Source organism: Schistocerca americana, unplaced genomic scaffold (genome assembly GCF_021461395.2).
Source record: "Schistocerca americana isolate TAMUIC-IGC-003095 unplaced genomic scaffold, iqSchAmer2.1 HiC_scaffold_854, whole genome shotgun sequence".
NCBI classification, from domain to species: Eukaryota; Metazoa; Arthropoda; class Insecta; order Orthoptera; family Acrididae; genus Schistocerca; species Schistocerca americana.
Window position 1 is genome coordinate 42501 of NW_025726625.1, and position 5000 is coordinate 47500.

The window sequence follows — 5000 nt, forward strand, 5'->3', positions numbered from 1 at the left end:
ACAATTGCAAGCCCCAATCCCTAGCACGAAGGAGGTTCAGCGGGTTACCCCGACCTTTCGGCCTAGGAAGACACGCTGATTCCTTCAGTGTAGCGCGCGTGCGGCCCAGAACATCTAAGGGCATCACAGACCTGTTATTGCTCAATCTCGTGCGGCTAGAAGCCGCCTGTCCCTCTAAGAAGAAAAGTAATCGCTGACAGCACGAAGGATGTCACGCGACTAGTTAGCAGGCTAGAGTCTCGTTCGTTATCGGAATTAACCAGACAAATCGCTCCACCAACTAAGAACGGCCATGCACCACCACCCACCGAATCAAGAAAGAGCTATCAATCTGTCAATCCTTCCGGTGTCCGGGCCTGGTGAGGTTTCCCGTGTTGAGTCAAATTAAGCCGCAGGCTCCACTCCTGGTGGTGCCCTTCCGTCAATTCCTTTAAGTTTCAGCTTTGCAACCATACTTCCCCCGGAACCCAAAAGCTTTGGTTTCCCGGAGGCTGCCCGCCGAGTCATCGGAGGAACTGCGGCGGATCGCTGGCTGGCATCGTTTATGGTTAGAACTAGGGCGGTATCTGATCGCCTTCGAACCTCTAACTTTCGTTCTTGATTAATGAAAACATACTTGGCAAATGCTTTCGCTTCTGTTCGTCTTGCGACGATCCAAGAATTTCACCTCTAACGTCGCAATACGAATGCCCCCGCCTGTCCCTATTAATCATTACCTCGGGTTCCGAAAACCAACAAAATAGAACCGAGGTCCTATTCCATTATTCCATGCACACAGTATTCAGGCGGGCTTGCCTGCTTTAAGCACTCTAATTTGTTCAAAGTAAACGTGCCGGCCCACCGAGACACTCACTCAAGAGCACCCTGGTAGGATTGCAACGGGGTCCGCCTCGGGACGCACGAGCACGCACGAGGCGCGTCGCACGCCTTCAGCTCGCCCCACCGGCAGGACGTCCCACGATACATGCCAGTTAAACACCGACGGGCGGTGAACCAACAGCGTGGGACACAAATCCAACTACGAGCTTTTTAACCGCAACAACTTTAATATACGCTATTGGAGCTGGAATTACCGCGGCTGCTGGCACCAGACTTGCCCTCCAATAGATACTCGTTAAAGGATTTAAAGTGTACTCATTCCGATTACGGGGCCTCGGATGAGTCCCGTATCGTTATTTTTCGTCACTACCTCCCCGTGCCGGGAGTGGGTAATTTGCGCGCCTGCTGCCTTCCTTGGATGTGGTAGCCGTTTCTCAGGCTCCCTCTCCGGAATCGAACCCTGATTCCCCGTTACCCGTTACAACCATGGTAGGCGCAGAACCTACCATCGACAGTTGATAAGGCAGACATTTGAAAGATGCGTCGCCGGTACGAGGACCGTGCGATCAGCCCAAAGTTATTCAGAGTCACCAAGGCAAACGGACCGGACGAGCCGACCGATTGGTTTTGATCTAATAAAAGCGTCCCTTCCATCTCTGGTCGGGACTCTGTTTGCATGTATTAGCTCTAGAATTACCACAGTTATCCAAGTAACGTGGGTACGATCTAAGGAACCATAACTGATTTAATGAGCCATTCGCGGTTTCACCTTAATGCGGCTTGTACTGAGACATGCATGGCTTAATCTTTGAGACAAGCATATGACTACTGGCAGGATCAACCAGGGAGCTGCGTCAACTAGAGCTGAGCAGCCGGCCGCCCGGGAGTGTGTCCCGGGGGCCCGCGCGAACACGCAAGCGTCCGCTCAATTATTCTGCAAACAGGAGGAGGCTGAGCTCCCCTGCACCATACACCTCGAAACCCTCTCAGGTCCCGGCGGCGCGCAGCGCCGTCCTAAGTACTTGGTCGGGTTCGAGAGAGGCGCAATCGCCCGGAGTTTGGCGAGTAGACGCTTTAGGTGCGACCACCCGTGCTCCCAACTGAGCTTGCCGCTGCCGACAGAGGCCCGGGAGCGTGCTGTCGTGGCATTGCCGGCGGGAGACAACACGCGCCACCTACGGTGACCGGCAGCTCCAACGCCAGCGCCACAGAAGGACAAAAGCCCCACTTGGGTGCCGAAGCGAACTCTCCCAGCACAGCGCACGCGCCAACACGTCCGCACAGCTGCGATACAAACCACCTGCGAGAACCGCAGAGGCGACCGAGCAGCAGACGGCGTCGCGGCGCCGAGCGCCGGGCGGCGGCGCATCCTCAGCGCACACAGTCCTCAATCGGACCAGCACACTGCAGATGTCCACCGCGCTTCGCACCGGGCCCGCGAGGACCTACTTTGGCCGCACGGCGCCGCGTGCAGGGTGCGCCGGCGCGCAGCTGCGCCGCCTGCCGCCTCCGTCGGCCGGCGCGCCTGCCACTGGCCGCCCCCACCAGCCGGCTGTAGCGCGTGTGCCCACGCACCGCACGGCCAACACGCCGGGAGGCCCCCCCTCACCGGCCGGGGACGGTCCCACCCAGCCACCGCCGCGTATCGCTTCACACCCACATGCCATTCACGTTCGTGGGCATGGTGGGTATCGCTGCAACAACCGGTTGGTAGCTCAACCGATCGTCGCCATCACTGATTCACCCCTAGCGAGAACAACCGCACCACAACGGTTTACCAGTTGTTCATTTGCGTAACGTCACCAGCAAACGTAGGCGTCCATCGCCATTTGCAAATTCAACGATTGTTGCATGCCTGTGTCAGGTGTCACGACACACTGTCTGCCCACATACACGCAACAACATGTCCACGCTTAGCGAACACGTGGAAGGTGGCCCCCGTACGTATGCGATGTCCATTGCGCGAACGACTGTCAACCGGCCTCTGTCGCATGTCGCAGATGTGGAACGCAGTGCACCGTGCTATCACGGTGTGTGAGAAGAGACGACTACGTCTGACAACACGCGCCACTACATCAACAGACGGCTCATGCTGATCGCCATCCAGGGCATACCACACTGCAATCCAGCTCTTATAGGGAGACGACACGTAGCTGAGTGCACAACATTTGGACCGCATGGTTCGCCGTTGTTGGCGCAGTCGTTGTACGGTCACATGTACCACGATGTATCATTCAGTACATGAGGACCAATGTGCAGTACAGTGTGTGATTTGGACGTACAACATCAGCGGACAGTTGACACAGGCCGTACCACAGCGTAGGCTAAGTGCTTCGCCATGCGAATGCCAATGAACAACTGCAAATGCCAATGAACAACTGCAAAGGGCATTGAGCATGTACGTCCTGCTGCCATCCACATTACAGTGTATAGCTGCAAGGTGTTTAACATGAAGCGATACACTGGGGACCGGGCAGTGCGAGTAGCAAACTATATTGCGGGGGTTGCAGTTAGGCAACACTACACTAATTTAACGCGTCGTATGACAATTACAGAGCAGGTTAAGGCCCAACGTGTGTTGGGTTAAGGCCCAACGTGTGTTGGGTTAAGGCCCAACGTGTGTTGGGTTAAGGCCCAACGTGTGTTGGGTTACGTTAAGGGGCAATGTGGGTTACGTTAAGGGGCAATGTGGGTTACGTTAAGGGGCAATGTGGGTTACGTTACGGCGCAATATAGGTTACGTTACGGCGCAATATAGGTTACGTTAAGGGGCAATGTGGGTTACGTTACGGCGCAATATAGGTTACGTTACGGCGCAATATAGGTTACGTTAAGGCGCAATATCGGTTACGTTAAGGCGCAATACAGGTTACGTTAAGGCGCAATACAGGTTACGTTAAGGCGCAATACAGGTTACGTTAAGGCGCAATACAGGTTACGTTAAGGCGCAATACAGGTTACGTTAAGGCGCAATACAGGTTACGTTAAGGCGCAATACAGGTTACGTTAAGGCGCAATACAGGTTACGTTAAGGCGCAATGCAGGTTACGTTAAGGCGCAATGCAGGTTACGTTAAGGCGCAATACAGGTTACGTTAAGGCGCAATGCAGGTTACGTTAAGGCGCAATGCAGGTTACGTTAAGGCGCAATACAGGTTACGTTAAGGCGCAATACAGGTTACGTTAAGGCGCAATACAGGTTACGTTAAGGCGCAATACAGGTTACGTTAAGGCGCAATACAGGTTACGTTAAGGCGCAATACAGGTTACGTTAAGGCGCAATACAGGTTACGTTAAGGCGCAATACAGGTTACGTTAAGGCGCAATACAGGTTACGTTAAGGCGCAATACAGGTTACGTTAAGGCGCAATACAGGTTACGTTAAGGCGCAATACAGGTTACGTTAAGGCGCAATACAGGTTACGTTAAGGCGCAATACAGGTTACGTTAAGGCGCAATACAGGTTACGTTAAGGCGCAATACAGGTTACGTTAAGGCGCAATACAGGTTACGTTAAGGCGCAATACAGGTTACGTTAAGGCGCAATACAGGTTACGTTAAGGCGCAATACAGGTTACGTTAAGGCGCAATACAGGTTACGTTAAGGCGCAATACAGGTTACGTTAAGGCGCAATACAGGTTAGGTTAAGGCGCAATACAGGTTAGGTTAAGGTACGACATAGGTTAGGTTAAGGTACGACATAGGTTAGGTTAAGGTACGACATAGGTTAGGTTAAGGTACGACATAGGTTAGGTTAAGGTACGACATAGGTTAGGTTAAGGTACGACATAGGTTAGGTTAAGGTACGACATAGGTTAGGTTAAGGTACGACATAGGTTAGGTTAAGGTACGACATAGGTTAGGTTAAGGTACGACATAGGTTAGGTTAAGGTACGACATAGGTTAGGTTAAGGTACGACATAGGTTAGGTTAAGGTACGACATAGGTTAGGTTAAGGTACGACATAGGTTAGGTTAAGGTACGACATAGGTTAGGTTAAGGTACGACATAGGTTAGGTTAAGGTACGACATAGGTTAGGTTAAGGTACGACATAGGTTAGGTTAAGGTACGACATAGGTTAGGTTAAGGTACGACATAGGTTAGGTTAAGGTACGACATAGGTTAGGTTAAGGTACGACATAGGTTAGGTTAAGGTACGACATAGGTTAGGTTAAGGTAC

The 5000-nt window shown here is 52.6% G+C and overlaps 1 non-coding gene across 1 annotated transcript in view; it reads right to left on the bottom strand.

Annotated features, from left to right (window-relative positions):
• LOC124591561 overlaps window positions 1-1667 on the bottom strand; it is a 1910-nt gene extending 243 nt beyond the window's left edge. Inside the window, exon 1 of the ribosomal RNA XR_006977194.1 lies at window positions 1-1667. This exon is cut by the window's left edge and continues 243 nt beyond it. This is a non-coding gene — a ribosomal RNA (small subunit ribosomal RNA).
• Window positions 1668-5000: the final 3333 nt, after the last annotated feature.